Genomic DNA, 24,221 nt, shown 5'->3' with positions numbered 1-24,221 from the left:
GACAGTCCCTGTACTGTCACTCTTCACACCTAGGTGCTTCATGTTTATCACTCATGGAATGATTGCAGAAAAGAAAACGAAATCACAAACTGCCTGTTAAAAGATAAGGGAGAGGAAGGAGAGAGAGAAAAGGAGAGCAGAGTGCACACGTACTTAGTAGCAAACCCTGGGCATGACTTGGCTCTTCATGCCATCCACACAAATTGAGGCCAGAATAATCCATGCAGTCTATGCTCAGCATTCTTCCTGTACAAAAGCTTCATCAGTGCAGGAGAGCTAACACACTAAGACTTCAAGACAATGGTCAGCAAAATATCAGGAGTGAATGCCCGGCCAAATGGCTCAGTTGTTTGGAGTGTTATCCCTTATACACCAAGAAGGTTGTGGGTTCAATTTCTGGTCAGGGCACACACCTAGGTTGCAGGTTCGATCCCTGGCTCACATTGATGTTTCTCTCTCTCTTTCTCTCAAATCCATAGACATATCCTCGGGTGAGGATTTAAAAATATATATCAGGAGTGAAGATGTAGGCCAGTGATGGCAAACCTATGACACACGTGTCAGAGGTGACACACAAACTCATTTTTTTGGTTGATTTTTCTTTGTTAAATGGCATTTAAATATATAAAATAAATATCAAAAATATAAATCTTTGTTTTACTATGGCTGCAAATATCAAAACATTTCTATATGTGACATGGCACCAGAGTTAAGTTAGGGTTTTTCAAAATGCTGACACGCCGAGCTCAAAAGGTTCGCCATCACTGATGCAGGCAGTCAGTGTTGGGTACTTATGCAATGGCATAATGAACCATTTTTGATAGATAAAATGTCCTTTGGCACAAGTACTACTGACCAACAAAAATCCACCTTAAATGCTCAAAGTACTTTTTAGATTTTTGACTGAATTGTTATGCAGCTTATCCATTAAAAATGTGGCAAGTAATTCTGGGCTTAAATATTGGCATTGAACATTTACTAGTTGTGTGATCTTGAAAAAATTGCTTATTCTCTCCTGTTTCACTTTTTTCACCTGTAAAATGCAGAAAATGATGTCTACTTAATAGACTGTTGTAAAAATTATCATTGTTGCCCTAACCGGTTTGGCTCAGTGGGTAGCGCATCGGCCTGCAGACTCAAGGGTCCCAAGTTCAATTCTGGTCAAGGGCATGTACCTTGGTTGCAGGCACATACCCAGCAGGGTGTGTGCAGGAGGCAGCTGATCGATGTTTCTCTCTCATCGATGTTTCTAACTCTCTATCCCTCTCCCTTCCTCTCTGTAAAAAAATCGATACAATTTATTTTTAAAAAATTATCAATGTAATATATGTCAAACATCTGAAATATAAAAGTCACTTGATCAATGTTAACTATTAACACAATTATTGAGTTGAATTGTGATCCTACCCTAAAAAGTAAAAAAAAAAAAAAAAAGATATGTTTGATTTCTAATCCCAAGTATCTCAAAATGTGACCTTGTTTGGAGACAGGGCTTTTACAGAGGTAATCAAATTAAAAGTGAGATCATTAGAGAGGACCCTAATCTAATGGGACTGGTGCCTTTATTTTTAAAAAGGGAAATTTAGACACAGAGACATATACACCCAGAGGGAAGTTGATGTGAAGAGACACAGGGAGAAAACGATGATCTACAAGTCAAGGAGTGGGGCTGGAGCAAATCTTTCCCTCACAGCCCTAGAAGGAACCAACCTTGCTGAAACATTGAGTTCATACTTCCAGTTTGTGACAAAACAAACTTCTCTTTTTTAAGCCATTCAGTTTGTGATACTTTATTACAAAACTAATACTCAACTAAGTAAACATTTCATTGGTCATTAATATTTACCTTGACTAATCATGGTAAAAACTGTACACTTGACATTAGGCAAGTCAACTTTATCAACTCTGCTAAGTAATGGCCTATCCATAAATTAAATTAAATCTAGTACTTTTTCACATGCTTGTTTTCTGATTACTACACTAAAAACAGCCTGGCAGGAAAAAATATATAACAAAATAAAATTGGTTTACTATAATTACGATCATCTAGTTTTTATTAAATATAATTAGGGAAAATCATACACACAAATTTACAAATCTACTTTTCTACTGTTGAGGGAGTTTGCAAAGGAGGATATCAGGACATTTTACTACCCTAATTTCCTTCTCACCAAAAAAAAAGACAGCCAGCTTCTAAATGCCAACTATCAACACTACACCAGGGGCTGCTTAGACTGCAACAACCTTGCCAACAGAACCACCTTCAATTAAACAGGATGCATGCAAGAGTACATGGATTAATTGGCAGGTTTGGATTCTTCATTGTTTGCAAAAGATTGGGTGTCTGACTTTCAACAAGAACTGATAGTTGCCGGGAGTTGTATCAACCGCCTTTCTTTTGCAAAGTACATTTCTAAAACCATTGGACCTTCTAGTGATGTGATTATCCTCATCTTAAATGTTTCTTTAAATAGACCTTGCCTTCTACAGAAAGTAGTATGCATAGATAGAAATGGTGAGTCTAACCACACTGAACTGAGATACTCAACTATTATCATCAAAGACATAACTTTGCCAAAATTAACTTTCTTAATGGGTGAATCTCACACTTCCTCCAAATTCTTATATTGCCTATCATAACAATCTTTATATCCTATATAATAAAAGGGTAATATGCAAATTGACCCTAACAGTGGAACGACCGGTTGCTATGACACGCACTGACCACCAGGGGGCAGATGCTCAACGCAGGAGCTTCCCCCTGGTGTTCAGTGTGCTTCCACAGGGGGAGCACTGCTCAGCCAGAAGCCGGCTCATTGCTGGCCAGCATAGTGGCAGTGGCAGGAGCCTTTCCCGCCTCCGCAGCAGCACTAACGATGTCCAACTAACAGCTTGGGAGCAGGCCTAAGCTGTTAGTCAGACATCCCTTGAGGGCTCCCAGGCTGCCAGAGGGATGTCTGACTTCCAGCCATCAGTCGGACATCCCCTGAGGGGTCCCAGACTGCAAGAGGGCACAGGTTGGGCTGAGGGACCTGTATCCCCCAAGTGCACGAATTTTCGTTCACTGGGCCTCTAGTTTTAACATAAGGAAAGAGGAAAAAAGTAATATGTAGTGGATGTCATGCACTAAATATTTTATATAATCCACTTACTCCTTATATCCATTGTTAAAAGATAGACATTGTTACCACCATATTTTGGACAAGAAAACATGAGGCTTAGTAAGGTTAGGCAACCCTAATTCGGTCACATAGCTATTACACTGTGGAACTGGGATTTCAATGCACATCATTTGGACCTCAAAGATTTTAAATTCAAACTCATGCAAGAGATTTAGAGTTCAGAGATCCCTGGCATTCAAGATGTTGATTTATTTAAGGTATGCACAGACTCCTTTAAAGCATCTGAAGTCATTTAGTAATATCTTGCTAAACCTGACTTGGTTTATTCTCCTTATAAAGAAACTAGTTATTCACAAACACAAACTAAAAGGCTTCAATAAATATATATCAAATTAATCCCATTATAAGAATATCTGAAGGTCTTTTAGATTCAGTACAGTGATACCTATTCTATGGTTAGTGTTCCAGCAACTTGAAACAATCCATTTATTTCTTGGAGATAAGCAATCAACTCTCCAATCACTAGTAGAAAAAAATGTTTAATTGTAATATTTTTACACATGAGTTATCTCACATTACACCAAGAATCTAGAGCTCTGGGTTCAAATCCTAGTAGACTATATAACCCTGACAATTACATGAACTTTTCTGAGCTTATTTTCTTACCATGGATGAAATAAAGATGTTAGATAGACGACTATAAAGGTCCTTCAAGTTCTAATGCTAGATGATTTTTAGAATCTCTTCCACCCCTAGAAGCAGAGGTAACTTTGGATAGAACCTTTAAGACAATCAAGTGACAATGCCCAGACCAGGATCACTCTTTTCGGACAATTAGATAGTCTTTCTTCAGTATCAAAGTGATAGCAGTGAAGATAGTGATGATAGAAATAACAGTAGTGTCACTAAGATTCATTGAGCACTTGCTATGTGCCAAGCACCAAACTAAGAATTTTACCTGTATTGTGTTATATCTAACTCAACATAACAGTATATGAGGTAGATACTATTATTTCTCCAATTTTAAAAATGAACTAATAAAGGAACAGAAAGGTTAGGTAACTTGACTAAGTCTATAATAATAAACAAGTGGTGAGGCCAATACAATCTTTGTTGATATACCCTTGTCTTCTACTAGCCTGTATGCTCTCTGAAGGCAGGCACTTTGCTTTATTTCTTTATTTATTTCCCTATTTATTTTTATTGATTTGAGAGAGAGAGAGAGAGGGAAGAAGAGAGAGAGAGAGAGACATCAATTTGTTGTTCCACATATTTATGCATTCATAGGTTGATTTTTTTATGTTCCCTGACTTTGGATCAAACCTGCAACCTTGGCGTATTGGGACAATGCTCTAACCAACTGAGCTACTCGGCCAAGGCCAGCAAGGACTGTGTTTTATTGTTAGCCTAGCACTGTGTCAGAAAAATGGTAGGGGTCCATTTACTATGTGGAATAAAAGGAATGAAGGAAATGAGGAGGGGAGAAGGAGAGAAGGGAGGAATGAAGGAAATTATATCTAGACATGCTATGTTCTAAATAAATGTTGATTTTCTTACTTTATTTCTTTAACCCTGAAATCACAGAAAATTCTTCAATTGTGCCCAGGAATCCTGGGGCTTGGTGATTTATCCCTCCTTGGTATTCCATACTAATTTTGGAACAAGTCACGGAAGAAGCTGCTGTTACTGGTTTAATATTCTAGTTAATACATGTTTTTGTCTTGTCTCTTAGTTTCTAATGTTGAGATCAACAGAGGTATATAGTTTAATCTACCACACTAAAGTTCTAATAATAATAATAATAATTATTATTATTATTATTATGTCCTTGATATTGGCCTTTCACCCATTGGTGTCAACTAAGGAAAAAGAAAAACTGGTCCCAGTGGAAAGGTCCTTCCCAGCCTAGCAGCACCCGTGAATATCACATACCAGTGGTACCAAAATTTGAGAAGCCTAAACAAGATGGTTTGATACAATAGATATTGACTCATTATGCAACTTCTGCCATTCTTATGTGACTGACCCATGCCACACAAAATGGAACTTTAGAGTAGCCTATCAAAAGCAGGTTTTAATTATCTACTCTTGACTTTATCTATTTACAGTTAAAATTTAGTAAATAATAGAAACCATAATTATAAACATGTATACAGTAAACACAGGGCTCATTACTTCTGTTTACCAAAACAGTCACATATCTTTAATATGACCTGATCTCACCTGAGCCAAAGAAAGTCAACATACATTTTTCTGTGTGTTTCAGGAAGGTACAGATGGGGGTAGGAGTGGGGAAGAAAGAAGAAGGACAGGTAGAGGGAGAGAGAGAGAGAGAGGTCAAAGAGAATAAGCGGTTGCTCAGAAACCTATAGCATTAATTATATAACACAAGAGATTAGTTTATTCCTATGCTGCAACATATTTCCACAGTGACAAGTTCCATTTAACTTAGTCATATTAAATATCTCAGCACTGTGTGTAGAATAAGGATAATATAAAGAATTTTCTCATAGTCAACAAAAATGAATATAAAGTATATTATGAATAGTGTGATGTCAATTCTTAGTGATAATGAGGATCAATTCTTACATATTCATTTCTCATTTTAAGGAAAGAATTTATCAGTAGTCTCATCTCTGTCTAATCAGCAGTATGAAAACTAAAGGAACGCCATAAAGACCCATCCAAAATATTTAATGAGGAAGAAGTTTCTAGGACTCTCTAGCCCTCTATTTTTAATATAATTCAAACATGTTTTATTCATGTATACCTTCATTTAAAATTTATTGACCGCCTACTATGTACAAGGCATTGCATTAAGGGGCTGTGCACAATCTCTACTTATCACAGCACCTATGTTTCCTACTTCCAAAGATGTTAAATTTATATTATGGTGATTTATTTTTAAAAACAGATTTAAATAGGTCAAGAAATGAAAAGGATACACCAGCTCTAAAACTTTGTTACTAAATACTGATAGAAACTCCTCAGCAATTTAATATGTTAATGAGATTAATGCCAGTCATTTGAATAAATTTTCAATATGGGGAGATTGGGATTACTAAATAAATTATTTAACTATACTTTTTATATTGAGTTGCAGCTTTTTATAGTGCATTTATAAAACTTAACTAATATAAGATACAGTCTATAGTAGCTTGTTTATATTAAAATATAGATATTTATCAGAAAATATACAGAACTATCAACTAAAAGAAACATCACTGACAGCACTTAGGAAAATACCAAGTGCCTAGAATTTGATGAAAGTAAAGAATAATGTTCCAGCCTTGAAAACTATATCTGAGCTGTATCCCCTTTTCTAAGAGTGCTATTTAATTTTCACTTTTTCTTCTTTCTCACTTACACCCAACTGCAAGAGAGACACATGCCCAAATCCAGAATTCATCCTACAATATACCCTTAAATTTTCTGAATATGCCCCATGTGTCCACTAATAGCCAAATGCTTTCAAATCTGTTCAGTTAAATAGATCAATAACTACATCCAGCCTCACATAGTGGGGTTGCCAACATGGTGAAATTGAGCCAAACACAAAATGTGTCTATCAGGACAAAAATTATTAGCAACCCACTTATCTGGAGAGATCTCCTTTCCACAGGTATCCTTTAAAGAAGTGAACATACATATAATCTAGGACAGTTAACTAAAAAAATATTTGAGACTCAGAATGACAGATTTGGGAGAAAATATTTGGGAGCTAAAATCAGTGAGTTTTACAAGTAATCAATATAATAGTTCAAGGTCTACATCAAGTAAGAATCTTTTGAACTCAAGAGTATACAAAATACGTAACAGCACAAGCAAACTGCTGACATGCTTCTCTGTGCGCTCACTCATAAGACACAGCTGCAATCCACAACTGAGCAGGTGCAACCTAGCTTCTGAGAATTCCTGCCTGTTGCCCGGGAACCACAACACCGTACAGCTGAGATTTTAAACAGGTGCAAACATCTTTTTCCATTTCCCTTCTGCTTGAGACAGTGCAGCAGACAGTACATCTGCAGCCATTCCTTACCTACAGCAATGACCACAGAATATAAACTCTAAAGCAGAAAAAGTTTGAAAATAAAGCAATAATGTCAAAAACAGTGGTTCTGCAATAATTTGGCCCCATAATTTGGCTTTAATAGTACAGTTCCATAAAACATTCTCTAATGCTTCACCAGCTGAATGTTTTGTAATTAAAATTACTCTGCCTCATCAAATCTTAGAAATGTTTCTTTGCTTCTTACAATAGAGTGAAGTGCAAGGTGTATATAAAATGTACTAGCCTTTGAAACTGTCAATATTTACAAGGACTCAAAAATTAACATTTTCACATTATGAAATCTGTAAACAATTTTAATACACAAAAATATAATAACATGTCAGTTCACACATAGATTTATGTAACTATAGGTAATTCATATACATACCTGTGCAGCTATGGAAAACAGACAGATGAGATTTACCAGGTACCTGAAATGCAAAACAAATATATAAGTAAAAATTCATTTTCTAATTAGAATCAGTTTTATGCTGAGACAATTTCTGCAGAGAAGTAGGAAATACTGCAGCGTTTAAAGAGGTGAGTTATTGTATACCTATATCTTCCCTAGAGGATATTTCAAATCACCTTAAATTCATGTGTGTGAATATATACACTCATAGAGTCCCTCACAGTGTTATCAAGACAAGCACCAGCAAGGGACTAAGACTCACCATGGCCTCTGAAACGAAAATGCTTTCACTAGAGAACGAGGCAAACACTTTAAAATGATTTTTTTTTTTTTTTGGTATTCTTCCAAGACTATTGCCTTCCTAATACACATATGACTACTAATCTCTAAAATGAAACCACTCAGATTCATCTGTATTCAGTTTAGTATATTGGTGAGGAAGAAAGTTGCTTTTGTAGAGCAGTCCACAAAAAATGCATAAATAAATAAAGTAAATTTGGAATGTTCATTAACTTCAGTTACAACAGCAAATAGATATGACATTGCTTGTTACAAGAGGGAATGTTAAAACCACACCAAACACTTTTGGAAAACTGACAATGAAGTGAGTGTCAATACAGAAAACATAAGTCCAGCTTAGGCAAAAATATGCAGAATTTACAATTAGACCTGAAACACATCTGCATGTACTTGGAAACTGTAATGTAACATGCAGCCTCCACACTACTATGACCCTTAAAAATATTTCATAATTCTTTCTGAAAGCAAACTGAAGTGTTTAATTTATATACTTTTTTTAGCATAGTGAATGACAGTAATATTAAAATCAGTAGGTCAAATACTTGCTTAAGAGTATATAAAGGTAATAATCAATGTTGATGATGGTTCAATAGAACACCCTTTTTATACACTTCTGATGAGTGTGTGAATTGCTAAAATGTTCTCGGAAAACTACTGGGTAGTATGTATCAAGAACTTAAAGTTCAAAATCTGTAGTCATTAATTAGCTCTAGAAATCTATCTTACATAACTGAAAACAAAAAGATTTATGTTAAAATGGTAATATTTATGATAGAGAAAAACTAAACGCAACCTAAATGTCCAATAGTAGAAAAATAATATAAGACAACATATCAATGTAAAGAAATATTTTGTAATAATCCACAGGGTAACTGGTGGTACTATAATGTTATATAAACACTAGGGGCCCGGTGCACGAAATTCGTGCACGGGGTGTGTGTGGGGGGGAGTGTCCCTCAGCCCAGCCTGCCCCCTCTCACATACTGGGAGCCCTCAGGCGTTGACCCCCATCACCCTCCAATCGCAGGATCGGCCCCTTGCCCAGGCCTGACGCCTCTGGCTGAGGCGTCCGGCCCGGGCAGCGGGGACCCGCAGCTGCAGCGGCCCCACAATCATGGGCTTCGCTTTAGGCCCAGGCAAGGGACCCCTAGCTCCCGGGACTGCCAGCTTCGACCGTGCCCAGCTCCCATCGCTGGCTCCACCCTTACTTCCTGCTATCACTGGCCAGGGCGGAAAAGGCACCTGATTCTCTGATCATGGCTGGGGGGCAGGGCAAAGGCGGCCTTTGCCCTGCCCCCCAGCTCTTAGCTCCCCCCTGGGTTTCCATCACTGTCAGTGGCAGGGGGCTTCTTCCTGCTTTCCCTTTCGCCTCCCTGCATTGTGCCTACATATGCAAATTAACCGCCATCTTGTTGGCAGTTAACTGCCAATCTTAGTTGGCAGTTAATTTGCATATAGCCCTGATTAGCCAATGAAAAGGGTAGCGTCGTACGCCAATTACCATTTTTCTCTTTTATTAGTGTAGATATAGAGTAGCATTTGCATGGACATGATGAAATGGCTTAGAAGATGAAAAATAGAGCACACAAAAATGTTGAGTAATTATATCTGGATAATAGGGTGATGACTGATTTTAATGTTCTATTTATTTTTATGTATAGGTAATGTGTACAAAAACATCCTATATAATAAAACCCTAATATGCAAATTGACCAAACAGCGGAATGACTGGCAGAATGACCGGTTGCTATGACACGCACTAACCACCAGGGGCAGACGCTCAATGCAGGAACTGCCCCCAGCTTGCAGGCCCTGACCAGCCACTGGAGGCGGGGCTGGCAGGCAGGTAGCGCCAGGTCGCCACCAGCCAAAGGGGGTGCCAGCAGGGGGTCCCCAGTCACTCTGCCAGTCACCCCGCTGAGGAAGGTGAACGGTGGCGGCAATGAGGGGCAGGGCTGGCAAGCGGGCAGTGCTAGGCCACCAGCCAAGGTGGGTGCCAGCAGGGAGCCCCCTGATTGCCCCGCAGGTTGCCCCACAGAGAGAGGCAACTGGTGGTGGCGGTGGGGGATGGGGCTGGTGAGTGGGTGGCACCAAGCCAGCCAAGGCAGCTGCAAGCAGGGGCCCTAATCACCCCGCTGGTCGCCCCACAGATCGGCTCTGATCGCCGGCCACGCCTAGAGACCCTACCCATTTACCAGGCCTCTAGTCTATATATATAAAAGCCTAAGCGACGAACGCCAGAATGACCAAAACAACTGGAATGACTGGAACAACTGGTAGCTTGCACACACTGACCACCAGGAGGCAGATGGTCAATGCAGGAGCTGCCCTCTGGCAGTCAGTGCGCTCCCACAGCCAACCTCCTGTGGTCAGCCAACCTCCCTTGGTCCCTCCCCATGTCTGGCAGGACCTGGGCAGCAATCGGCAGCCAGCAGGAAGGAAGGCCCTGGCCAGCAGCTGGAAGGCCCTGATCAGCCCTAATTGCCAGCCAGACCTAGGGACCCCACCCATGCACGAACTTTGTGCACTGGGCTTCTAGTCCTATATAATAAAAGCCTAATATGCTAAGTGTCCAGTCATCCATCCAACCAATCAAAGTGTAATATGCTAATGATATGCTAAGGCTGCTCAAGCACTCGCTATGAAGTGCACTAACCACCAAGGGGCAGACAGTCAACTGGCTGACCAGTCGCTAAGACGTGCACTGACCACCACAGGGCAGATGCTCCGACCAGTAGGTTAGCTTGCTGCTGGGATCCAGCTGATTGGGACTGAGCGAATCAGGCTGGACATCCTCTGGAGCCCTCCTGTGGTCCCTCCCCAGCTGGCCAACCTCCCGCATCCCTCCCTGGCCCCAATAGTGCACGGGTGGGGTCCCTTGGCCTGGCCTGCGCCTTCTCACAATCTAGGATCCCTCAGGAGATGTCAAAGAGCCAGTATCGGCCCGATCCTGCAGGCCAGGCCAAGGGACCCCACTGGTGCAGGAATTCATGCACCGGGCCTCTAGTTATTTCATAATAGGGAAAAATTTTAGTTGGCAGATAGCAGTAAAAGAAAAGTTATAAAGTGCCATATGGAAATCATAAATCTAACCTTCCTAAGGGAAGTCAATTACTTGAGTTATACATAAAATCCACCAAGTATACCCCACAGTGAGAAACTCATCCTCCTGTTTCCACACAGGGGTGCAGCCACAGTCTCTTTCATCCCACTGCTTTAGAACCTATTCCAGTAATTCAATAGCACATTTTAATCATTTTAGTAAAGTATCTTTAATTATTCAGAATGAAATGATGACAAGAGCAATTTAGGATTGCAAATCTGTTCAACCTAGTACACACTAATTTATTCACTAAGTAAATGATATGTAATGAGTGTCTATTACATGCAAAGTACTGTGCTTGGCGCTATGATATGCTAAAATATAAACTGGAATACATCTTACTTTCATAGAGCTAACAATTTAAAAGTGCTAAAAATGTTAATATACTTTCCTATTATTTTTACTGTAAACCCAAATTGCTCTAAAAATAGCCAAAAAAAAGAAAAAAAGAAAAAAACCCAACAACCTGGAAAAACAAGACAAAAAAATGTACATACAGCTTACATAAAGATGTAAACATGCTACAGTTTAAGGCATTTGTGACAGATCTGGTATACTTTAAAGCAAGAAAACTATCAGATTTATTATTTTATATTATTAAGCAAAAACTGATATTTAAGTAATTAAAAAGTTATCCTAGACAGTTTGGTTCAATGGATAGAGCAATGACTCACAAACTGAAGAGTCCTGGGTTTCATTTGGGTCAAAGGGACATACCTTGATTGCAGGCATGATCCTTGGCCCTGGTTGGGGCACATGCAGGAGGCAACCATTCGATATGTCTCTGTCACATCGATGTTTCTCTCTTTCTCTCCCCCTCCCTTTCACTCTCTCTAAAAATCAGTGGAAAAATATCCTTGCATGAGGGTTAAAAAAAAAGTTATGAGTACATGAGTGTGTATCACTTATAAAATGCCCTAGTAAATTACTTTAAATTGTAATTTTTTTCCTTACATAATCTACTTTTTGTTAATAGAGAATTATGTAATAGGAGACCAGGTATGAAGGGATATTGATCCAATCTCTAATGCCAGATTTGTAAAATTATCTCAGATTATCTAAGGCCACATAAAACATATGCACAATTATTAACAAGCTAGTTATTTATTGGCAACCAAAGTAAATAAGTAAGTTTCTTGCTAACCTTGCCAAAGACACTATTATAACCCCACCACCAGGGAAAGAAAAGGAGGATAGGAATGTAGACAAGTGCTGAGAGAATCACTAACAACTAAAGGTAGGTAATGGCGGTGGTAAGGGTACCATTTCAGTTGTGCTGATAGAGTGATGCAGCATAGAGTTTCTCTCAACAGCTCAATTTCCTTGTGGCCTGGACCCATAATTGTTATTTGCCCCTTCTGATGCTAGTGCCACATGATGGTTCTGAGGTTCAGCCAGTGGGTCAGCCCGTGTGGAGTGGAACCAAGCACTGAGAGAGGCTGTTCATGGGGTCAATGATCCGTAGATCTGGGTCTCACAGAGTTCTGGACAGCAACAGTTCTGTGAGGCAGGGTGGTGGTTAAGTGATTAGCTTTTGCTGTCAGACAAACCTGGGATCAAATTCCAGCCCCCCACCCCCCCCCCCACCCCTGTCTCTTCAATTGTGTGATCTTGAACAAGGTACATTTTCTCTGTCTGTAAAATGATAATCATGTTATCTACCCTATAGGATTGTTTGTGTGTATTATGTTACAGTCATTTAAAAGATCTAGCGCAGTGCCTGCTTGAAAGCAAGCATTGCTAAATGGGAGCTACTAGTACTGTCCTAGTTGTATGAGAAAAAGAGGGAATGTCTGTCTCTTTAAGGCAGTGGTTCTCAACCTTCTGGCCCTTTAAATACAGTTCCTCATGTTGTGACCCAACCATAAGATTATTTTCGTTGCTACTTCATAACTGTAATGTTGCTACTGTTATGAATCGTAATGTAAATATCTGATATGCAGGATGGTCTTAGGCGACCCCTGTAAAAGGGTCGTTCAACCGCCAAAGGGGTCGCGACCCACAGGTTGAGAACCGCTGCTTTAAGATAAGGGGCTAAGCTAAGCAGGCCTTAGGGAGATAGAAAAAAATGGCTTTCTTGAGATATCACTCTGTATTCCACAACTCATTCACGAGCCAATCATGTGCTGGATGTTCACCGAACATTTCTGAATCAGGAAATTGTAACAATATTGATAGCCACAATAAGCAATTCTAAACAGTTTTTTTAAACACCATCCCTTTTTGTAAAGAGGAAGATAGTAGGATCTAAATAGTAACATGTGCAGCAATTCTGTACATTTTTCTGGGTGAAAAATGAAGGATCAATTTCCATATTTAACTAAAACAACAGGATTTGAAAAACAAGGACAAAATAAATGTAATTATCCAACTGGAATCAGGCTGAGGTGTTGTGGGTTCCTTAACAATCACTTGTGGACAGAATGCATACTGCTGTTGTTCTCATCCTCATTTCTGCTGTGATTTGGAGGACAGCACAGATCCAGAACAGTTAATGGTGTCTTTAGAATCCCATGCAGTTATCTAATCTCTAAAACTGTTTGGGTCACGTGAGGGTGAAGTTACTTACTATCAGTGCCATCCCAAATGGAGTTACACTGTAGAGGATTTGTTTTTTAAGTTCTTTTCACTTCTAGGTTGGCACAGCTGTTTCCCCAGTGGGAACTGAATAGATCCAACACTATTGTGAAGTTTAGGAAATATATTTGTCCTCCACACTGAGCCTGGCTAGAGGTGAAAGAAGGAATTCTTAATGGTGCCTCTGGAGCCATTAATAAATCTCATAGCTAATTCACTTAGGACACTGAAAAGGGCTTTGGCCAGGTCTGCAAGGCCATTGGCTCCATTAATGGGCTGTAAACCTAAATTTAGACTAAAAAACAGTTCCCTTATGACTGAATAAGCATCCTCACAAACATTTTAAGTGCTTTACATTTAAAATTTGATCTATTTTGAGAAAAGATTCCATTTAATCCCAAATACTCTAATTTTATTTAATATGTATTTACTTCTTCTAGACCCACTACTGAGCTGGGTGCTCTATCATTTTTATATTGTTATTGTAAAAATATAGACTTTAATCATCAATAAATCCAATTAATGTTTAAAAATTGAAGTTCCCTAACTTCTGTGGTTTTTTTGAACAGAAAGACTATGAGGAGTAAGAGGAATTATAATTTTAAAAGTAGACTTGAAAAACTTATTAATTATACGTAATTTTATAAATTACTGAGAATTAGACCTTTATGCTTAAAAATCTGCCTTTCTGTCAGACAAAGGAAGCATGAGAAGCAACAGTTATCTATTTATCAACTCTGTGAGTTGGAAACAGATAAAGAAAGTACAGTAAGGAAAGAAGAAGGAAATTATCCAAAAACACCCCTTATCCCAAGGGCATAGTTTGATCTGTCTAGATATTAAGTCAGACCAGCTATAATAAACCTACAAAATGCATGAAAAACTAAGTTTATAAAAAAATGCTATATTTGAGTTTTCTAGCATTAATGGCTACTTCCTAAAATGAAACAAATTTTATATCAAAGTTTAGGTGTAAACATGATGAATTTAAACTCTCAGGTAGAAACCTGAACTACAAAACACTAATTGTTAATAACTCTATTTATCCTGTAATCCACACTTCAAAGTGTATTAAGAGGAAAACCATGTGTTTTTTATTTTAAATTAGGTGGTTTTTTTAAAAATTCTTATATAAAAATGGAAGCGCTAGTCAAAAAAATGAACAAAACTAGAATTTAGATAAACATTAAGAATTACATTTTCGCCAAAACCGGTTTGGCTCAGTGGATAGAACGTCGGCCTGCGGACTTAAGGGTCCCAGGTTCGATTCAGGTCAAGGGCGTGTACCTGGGTTGCGGGCACATCCCCAGTGGGAGATGTGCAGGAGGCAGCTGATCGATGTTTCTAACTCTCTCTCTCTCTCTCCCTTCCTCTCTGTAAAAAATCAATAAAATATATTTTTAAAAAAAAGAATTACATTTTCAAAATACTCTCAACTATGGAAAGGAATTATTTGCTCTTGGAGAATGTGAAAATTCTATTGACCTGCTTGTGCACATACATTTTGGGGTCTTAGATAGGCATTATCTGCTCCAGAATCTGACGTTCTGGGCTTCATCTTGTTCTAATTATCATCACGCTACATTGTACCTGACTTTCACCAAAGACTGTAAACTTGGGCGTAGCGTTTCTATATTATTCACTATTACAACTCTAGTCCTTACCACAGGACTTAATAAACAGTAGGTGGCTTTAATATCAGTTAAAGGAATTAAAGGAATTTTGAATAAATTGTGTTTCCATCTATTTATGATGATTAAGAAAATTCACACTGCATAAAATTAGGGAATGACATTTTTTTAAAAAAAATACATATTTTTATTAATTTCTGAGAGGAAGGGAGAGGGACAGATAGAAACATCAATGAGGGGAAAAAACTGATCAGCTGCCTCCTGCACACTCCCTACTAAGGATCAAGCCCACAACCCCAGGCATGTGCCCTGACAGGGAATCGAACCATGACCTCCTGGTTCATAGGCTGACACTTGGCCAGAGCCACTCTGGCCAAGGGGAAATAACATTCTTAAACAAGTTGTTTTGCAGACTTTGAAAGAGTAATAATCTTCCAACCTCTTTCACTTTTCCTTCCTTCTTTTCCTCTTAATCATTATGAAACTAAATGATGAGAATCTGAGTATCAAATGTTTACAACGGATTAGGAAGTCTGGTTGGTTTGGACCCACAGTGGAGAGAGGTGAGCCATCCAAATCCCACTTGTTAATAGACACCTGGTGTGGCCGAAGTTGAGACTCAGTTCTCTGAGAGAGTTCTGCAGCTCCCAAACTATTGTTTGTTTCTTCTACTCTCCCTAAGAGGCCACTTCTGGCTACTTTTCCTGAAACAGAACCTCCATTATTTTATTCCTGTTGGCATTTATGAGAGTTTGAATAATTCATGTAGTTATTGGTGTATGTGTTTATTATCTCTCTCCCCCATGAGGTTGTACACCTAATGAGGTCACATCATTTTCCTTGGCACTCTATCCAGGGTCTAGGTTAGTGCCAGGCACACAATAAACACTCCATAAGTATTTGTCAGATGTATAGATATTAGGTGTAGAGCAGCAGCTTTCAATCAAGAAACTAAAACTAAGTAGTTAACAGCTACTCCTAGCCTTGTTTTCTCTACATTCCAACCCTATCTACCACATGAAAGCCTTGATACTATTGGTACTCATCTATTATAAATTTCATTCAACCAGTAGCAAGTCAGGAACAATTCAAAGCAATTCTAGGTCGTCTGGAGGTCTAGAATGTGTAGGAGAAGCAATGGAATTGTAATGAGGACAGCTACCACTTCCAATTAAAAGTTTAGGATCTGAATTCCAGCTTACAAGTGTGTATCCTAGAGGAAACTTACATAAACTCCCTAATACTCAGTTTCATCTTATAGAAAATGTGAGAATTTTATCTAACACCATAGTGTTGAACGGCGATTAAATGAAGGTGTATATCTGAAAGCAGCTGGTATTTAGGAGAAGGGCTCACTACAAATTAGTTCCTTTACATTGGCCAGCCAGTTTCTGCAGAAAGATAGATATGATTTGACTAACCCAGGAGCAGGCATTTTAGATAGAGAAAAATGGAAGAAACAGGGCTCAAAGGTAGAAAAAAAGTAAGGTATTTAGGATGATACGTTTTTAAAAAAGTGTAAGTCAGAGTGGTAGAAAAGAAAACAGCAGTAAGAAATGGAAGAGATTTTAACATGGTAGAAAAATTGCCAAGAAATCTATTAACTCTGCCCTTAGGTAACACAGCCTTCCCCTCCTATATATAACATATAAAATAATTGCTACTATTACAGTTAGGAAAAAAATAAACTGAAATGTACATTAAACACATATTAGAGATTTAACATTCTTCACATGATTTATCAAGCTGGAAACTCAGCCTGTGTAAATATAGCCATGAACTTTATTATTTACTATGATAAAGTAATAGCATATCCTCCTCTATGTACTACCTGCAGAGTTATAAAAGACAAATGTGTATTTGCTCTTTAGGTACAATTATGAGGCAGCAGAATATAGAGTTAGGCCCTTTCATTGCATTTTGTGCTTATCAAATAGTGGCTACCATGGGAAGGAAAGCTAGGTATCATGAAAACTTTTTTGGAATTCTTTATTTCACACATAATTGCTTTTATTTTTTCACTACTTTAAAGCTTATGTCAGTTCCCTCAATAAAATTATTTTCTGTCTAAGTCATTATCTTTTAGCGTATGTAAGTTGGAGTGTGTGTATGTGTGTGTGTGTGTGTGTGTGTGTGTGTGTCCTTTCCTTTGTTCTCAGATAAAGAAACAGGATAAGAAGTGTTAGATGCATTGCACACCAAAAGTAACCACTATGCTTCTATATTTTTCTTCAGGAGTTGCCCACCTGGTACCAATAAGCTTATCAAAAATTCATTTGAATTCACAGCCTTTGTGTACTTGAAGTGATAAACTGTTTTTTTCATAGTCTGTGTTCTCTACAAGCCCGTCATCTTCATGAGGGCTGGAATCTGCCTATCTTTCTTTCTTTTATACTAGAGGCCCGATGCCCGAAGATTTGTGCAAGAATGGGCCTTCCTTCCCCTGGCTGCCGGCACCGCCTTCACTCTAGCCTGAGCCACCTTTCCGCCTTCATTCTGGCCCAGAGCCACCTTTCCGCCTTCCCACACTGCCCAGAGGCCCGGGGCGGCTGGGGCAGTGGGGAACGCCTGTGTACCGCCCCGCCCCCTCAGCACCTGCATATGCAAATTGACCCACCAACTTTGTTGGGTTAATTTGCATATTCACTCATGATTGGCTGGTGGGCATTGCGAAGGTGCAGTCAATTTGCATCTTTCTCTTTTATTAGTGTAGATCATATAGCCTAGTTCAGGGACAGGCACATAGTACAGCTGTTAGATATTTCATTTATTTGTTAAACCAATACTTATTGATCACTACTATGTGCCAGACACTGTTCTAGGTGGTGAAAATATAGGAGTAAACAAAATGAACAAAAATTTCTGATCCCACACAGACTATATTTTTGTGTGGGCAATTGATAATAAGCAAGACAAACAAGTTAAATATACAATACTAGGGGCCTGGTGCACGAAATTCGTGCACTGGGTGTGTGTGGGGGGGGAGTGTCCCTAAGCCCAGCCTTCCCCCTCTCACATACTGGGAGCCCTCAGGCGTTGACCCCCATCACCCTCCGATCGCAGGATCAGCCCCTTGCCCAGGCCTGACGCCTCTGGCCTAGGCGTCCGGCCCAGGCAGCGGGGACCTGCAGTGGCAGCGGGGGGCGCCGCGATTGTGCGGGCTCCGCCCCTGCTCCTGCAGGACACCTCTGGCTGAGGCGTCCGGCCCGGGCAGCGGGGACCCACAGCTGCAGCGGCCCCACAATCATGGGCTTCGCTTTAGGCCCAGGCAAGGGACGCCTAGCTCCTGGGACTGCCAGCTTCGACCGTGCCCAGCTCCCATCGCTGGCTCCACCCCTACTTCCTGCTATCACTGGCCAGGGCGGAAAAGGCACCTGATTCTCCTATCATGGCTGGGGGGCAGGGCAAAGGTGGCCCCAGGGCCGCCTTTGCCCTGCCCCCCAGCTCTTAGCTCCCCCCTGGGTTTCCGATCACTGTCAGTGGCAGGGGGATTCTTCCTGCTTTCCCTTTCACCTCCCTGCATTGTGCCTACATATGCAAATTAACTGCCATCTTGTTGGCAGTTAACTGCCAATCTTAGTTGGCAGTTAATTTGCATATAGCCCTGATTAGCCAATGAAAAGGGTAGCTCGTACGCCAATTACCATTTTTCTCTTTTATTAGTGTAGATAATAAGGCAATGGTCTATTCCAGTGGTTGGCAAACTGCGGCTCATGAGTCACATGCGGCTCTTTGGCCCCTTGAGTGTGGCTCTTCCACAAAATACCATGTGTGGGCACACACATACAGTGCGATGGAAACTTCGTGGCCCATGCGCAGAAGTTGGAATTTTGTGGAAGAGCCACACTCAAGGGGCCAAAGAGCCACATGTGGCTTGTGAGCCGCAGTTTGCCGACCACTGGTCTATTCTAAGGAATTAAAATGAATCAAGGAACAGAGAAATAAATGCTGGGATGAGAGAGTTGGGGGTGAAATTTTAAATAGGAGGCCAGTGATGATATCACTGAAAGATCACATTCAGGTAAAGGCTTAAGATAAATGAGGAAATGAGTTAGAAAGATATCCTTGGAGGAAGAGCATTCAAGCCAAAAGAAAGGAAAGTGTAAAGGGCACCTCAAAGGAGTATTCTCTTCTGTTTCCTATTAAAACTAGTGACCTGTCTCAGGAAATCGCGCGAGACCCGGAACCCTCCCCCCACCCCAGTGCCATGAGGCCGCAGGATGGCCCCGAGTCCTGGAGTGCCGCCCCAATGCCCCGCCTCAGGGCTGTGTGTAGCAGCTGCTAGGCCCCGTCCATGCAGCCCACACGTGGGGCCACAAAACCCCCGGCAGAAATTGTGTGAAGAGGCCGCCAGGACCCCGGTGCCCCTGAGGGCCGCAGGAAACCCGGCAGAAGCTCTGAGGAGTGGTTGTGACCCCCACCCCTGCTGCCCCACCCCCTGCTGTACACGCTGCCATCCTGTAATGGTGTTACAGTGTGAGGGTCAATTTGCATATGGTAAATTATATAGGATGTCAGGCTAGATCTTCACAGAATTCTCCTGTTAAGACATAGAGGTGCTATATTTAAAAGAGAAAACACACATGAATTTTGTGCACCAGGCCTCTAGTTGTAAATAATGCTGCAATAAACATAGGGGTCCATATATCATTTTGGATTAGTGTTTTTGTTTTCTTTGGATAAATACCCATAAGTGGAACTGCTGAATAATTTGGCAGTTATATTTTTAATTTTTTGAGGATTCTCCATAGTGTTTCCCATAGTGGTTGCACCATTTACAATTCCACCAACAGTGTACAAGGGTTCCCTTTTCTCCACATTCTTGCCATCACTTGTTATCTGCTGATTTTTTATGATAGCCATTCTGGCAAGTGTGAGGTGATATCTCATTGTGGTTTTGGTTTGCATTTCCATGATGATTAGTGATGTTGAACAGCTTTTTACATGTTTGTTGGTCATCTGTATATCCTCTTTGGAGAAATGTCTATTCAGGTTCTCTGCCCATTTTTAAATTCAATTGTTTGTTTTTGTTGCTAAGTTGCATGAGTTGCTTATATATTTTGGATATTAGCCCCTTATTGATTTATCACTTGCAAATATCTTCTTCCATTCAGTAGACGGTCTTTTCATTTTGTTGATGGTGCAAAACTTTTTAGTTTGATGTAGAGCAATGGCAACAAAAGCAAAAATGAACAAATGAGACTAAACGTTGCCTTTAAATATATTAGGACTTTGCTAAGAATGTGTGTGTGCAGGTGTGTGTATGTCTGTGTATGCTTATGTAATTTTAGCCACTTATGTAATATTTTTATTTATAATAGTCTATTCAGATTTACCAGTTCCTTTGAATTCAGTTATATTTTTCTATAAAATTGTCCATTTAATCTAAGTTTTAAAGTAGGTTGAATATTTAGTTCAAATAAACAGTACAAATTTGTTCACAGTATTCAGTAATTATTTTAAATCTCAAAATAGATTTTTTCTTTTTAATTCTGTTTATTTGTACCTTCTTTATGATAAAATTTCCCAGAAATTTGTCTATCATACTTGTCTTTTCAAAGAACCAATGGTTTATTTTGTTAACTGCATTACTTTTTCATTTCACTTATTTCTGATATTATTTTGCTATGTTCCTGATTTTATATTTTTTTAGTTTTACATTATTGTATCTTTTCTAACTTAATAATTTTAGTCATTTTTAACATATAAATTTAAAGCTACACATTTTCCCCTATGAACTTCTTTAGCTACATCCCTTGAGTTTTCATAATGTATTGTATTCATTGTCATTGAGTTCTACATATATAACTCAGTAATAAAGAAAGAATAAAATCTTTCTGTCTAAAATCTGAAACAAAAAAACATGTTTTTAATAAAGGCAAGATTTACTAAAACTTCAGAAACCAGTTAAGGTCTATGTTATAAAAACTGCACCATAGGAAACAAAAAAGCATCTAAACTCATTGCATAGGGTGATTAATCAATTATATCAAAACTCTACAGAGGACTTATGAGAAAGAAAATTACTTGCAATTAGGATTAAGAAGAAAAATCAAGCAAAGAACACTGAGTGGGGAGAGGTAACAACAGCTATCATTTGTTTAGCTCCTACTAAGTGCTTTGCCAAGAGTTTTACATATATTTAATTTAATATGTGCATCAGCCATATGAGGTAGTCTTATTTTGATTTTCATCACCATTTTATAAAGAAAACATGATGCTTAAAGAAAAGAACTGGATCAAAGTCACAGAGCTAATAGCTGACAGAGATTATGTTATGTGACTAAAACCTGTTACTTAAACACTACCTTCTAATGCTTCCTCATCTTTTAAATATATATATATATATTTGAATTCAGAGAGGAAGGGAGAAAGAGAGAGAGATAGAAATATCAATAATGAGAGAGAATCATTGATGGGCTGTCTCCTGCATGCCCCAAACTAGGGTTTGAGCCTGCAACCCAGGCGTGTGCCTTGACCAGGAATCAAACCCTGACTTCCTAGTCCATAGGTCGATGCTCAACTACTGAGTCACTCCAGCCAGGCTTCCTCATGTTTTTAAAAGTATATTCAAACAACATTATAATCTCTCCACAAAACTAAATCCTATTTTGAATGCAGTATTATTTTTGGTTTTCAGCCCTTTTAAATAATACTAGAGGCCTGATGCATGAAGATTTGTGCAAGAATGGGCCTTCCTTCCCTTGGCTGCCAGCACCGCCTTCACTGTGGCCAGAGCCACCTTTCTGCCTTCACTCCTGCCCAGATCCACCTTTCTGCCTTCCTATGCTGCCCAGAGGCCCGGAGCAGCTGGGATGGTATGGAACACCTGCGTTGTCACCATGGTGATGACGCAAGCATCCCGCCCCACCACCAGCCGCTCAGCGCCTACATATGCAAATTAACACACCATCTTTGTTGGGTTAATTTGCATACTCACTCCTGAATGGCTGTTGGGCATCACAAAGGTACAGTCAATTTGCATCTTTCTCTTTTATTAGTATAGATTCCAAGGCATTGTTTTCTTCAAATTTATTGTGTTTCAGGTTCACTAAACTTAAATGTATGTATGTATTCCACAAAATTTGTGAAGCTTTAACTTTTATTCTTAAAATATTTAAATATTTTCTCTATCCTTGTTCTTAAATTACTTATATGACACATCTTTTCAAACTGTTCTTCAGGTTCTGCTTATTTTTCTACTGTTTTTCTCCTCACTTCTTTTTAGATTGGATGATATCTATGGCTCTTCAAGTTTACTCACTTTTTCTTCTGCCTTTTCCATTACATTATTAAGCCTATTCAGTGATTTATTTGTTTCAGACAATGTACTTTTCTGTTCTCAAATTTTTATTTAGTTAGTACATATATACAGGGTGTCCGCCAAAATGTATGCATGCTTTAACATCTGATAGCTCAACTTTGAAAGTGAAATGAATATTTTGCAAAGAATATCCTATCTAATAAAAAAGAAACATGGTAATTAGCGTACTACCGCTACCCTTCCCATTGGCTAATCAGGGCTATATGCAAATTAACTGCCAGCCAAGATGGCGGCCGGCAGCCAGGCAGCTTGAAACTAACATGAGACTTGCTTGCTTAAGTGACGGAGGAAACCAACGTTCCCCACCTGCCTTGCCAGCCTCTGAGCCTGCAGTTTGAAACATAGTTACAAATATAGAAGCTAAACAAAACCCCAGAAACCTGCTTTCAGTGAGCAGGGATCTCAGAGCTGGAGTTGATATAGTGTTTCGATTATAGAACACAAACAAACCAGATACCTGCTTTCAGCAGCAGAGGCCTCAGAGCTGGAGTCAGAGCTAAAGCTGGCCCAGAATAAAAACAAAAAGAAAAAAAGGAGCAGTTGGGAGCTTCAGTCACCCACCAGCCTACAAACAGCCATCAGCCCCTCACCCAGACTGGCCAGGCACCCCAGTGGGGACCCCCACCCTGAAGGGTGTGTGACCACCTGCAAACAGCCATTATCCCCTCACCCAGGCTGGCCAGGCACCCCAGTGAGGACCCCCACCCTGAAGAGTGTGTGACCAGCTGCAAACAACCATCATCCCCTCATCCAGGCTGGCCAGGCACCTCAGTGGGGACCCCCAACCTGATCCAGGACACCCTTCAGGGCAAACCAGCCAGCCCCACCCATGCACCAGGCCTCTATCCTATATAGTAGAAGGGTAATATGCCTCCCAGCACCAGAATCAGCCGAGCCGCGAGGCCTCCTGGCACCGGGATCAGCGTGACGGGGCAGCGTCCAAACCCTCTGATCGCCCTGAGGCTCTGTGTGTGACAGGGGGCGGGGCCACAACCTCCCTATCTGCCCTGCACTTTTCGTGACAGGGGAAGGCGCCCCAACCCCCTGATCAGCCATGCTCTGTGCCTGACGGGGGGAGCTCCCCAACCCCCTGATCGCCCTGCGGCTCTGTGTGTGACAGGGTGCGGCTCCCCAACCCCCTGATTGGCCCTGCTCTGTGTGACAGGGTGTGGTGCCCCAACCCCCGCCCCCAAGGGCCCTGCTCTGTGTGTGTCGGGGTAGAGCCATAACCTCCCCATAGGCCCTGCCCTGAGTGTGAGAGTGGCGGCGCCCCAACCCCCTGATCAGCCCTGCTCTGTGGGTGACGGGGTGCCGGGAGCCGGTCCATCCTTGCTGTTTCAAGGGACCTGGCATATATGGCATACGGTTCTTAATATGTTTGCTCACCTTCTTGGTGCTGTGTTTTAACCAAGGTCACCTCTCCGAGAAAGGTTGAATCCCCAGGTAGGGATTTTCCTCTGAAGTTATGGAGGGAATAAAACCCCTCAACTAAGTGCCAGGCGGGTAATTAATCCCTTTAACTACAAACAATCATGCTTAAACTACATAATCTTTACTCCCTGGAATGGAGATAAGAAACGCCCTAACCTTTGTAATAGAGATTGATAGGATTGAATCAACTGGTATAAATACAGATGTAACCAGACAGAGAGACAGAATTTAGAACACAGAACTTAGAACACAGAATTCAGAAGACAGAAC

General features: G+C 40.2%; 1 protein-coding gene across 5 annotated transcripts in view; it reads right to left on the bottom strand.

The window, feature by feature from the left end:
* Positions 1–24,221, bottom strand: part of ZBTB20 (zinc finger and BTB domain containing 20) — a 919,384-nt gene that overhangs the window by 638,859 nt on the left and 256,304 nt on the right. For all 5 annotated transcript variants that reach the window (XM_059687788.1, XM_059687786.1, XM_059687787.1 and 2 more), the window contains one exon: positions 7,562–7,604. The gene's annotated coding sequence lies outside the window, so the exon portion shown is untranslated. The remainder of the gene's footprint in view (positions 1–7,561; positions 7,605–24,221) is intronic.

The sequence above is a fragment of the Myotis daubentonii genome, chromosome 3 (assembly GCF_963259705.1).
Source record: "Myotis daubentonii chromosome 3, mMyoDau2.1, whole genome shotgun sequence".
Classification (NCBI taxonomy): Eukaryota; Metazoa; Chordata; class Mammalia; order Chiroptera; family Vespertilionidae; genus Myotis; species Myotis daubentonii.
The sequence above is the reverse complement of the archived record's forward strand: the minus strand, read 5'-3'. Positions and strand labels throughout refer to the sequence as shown.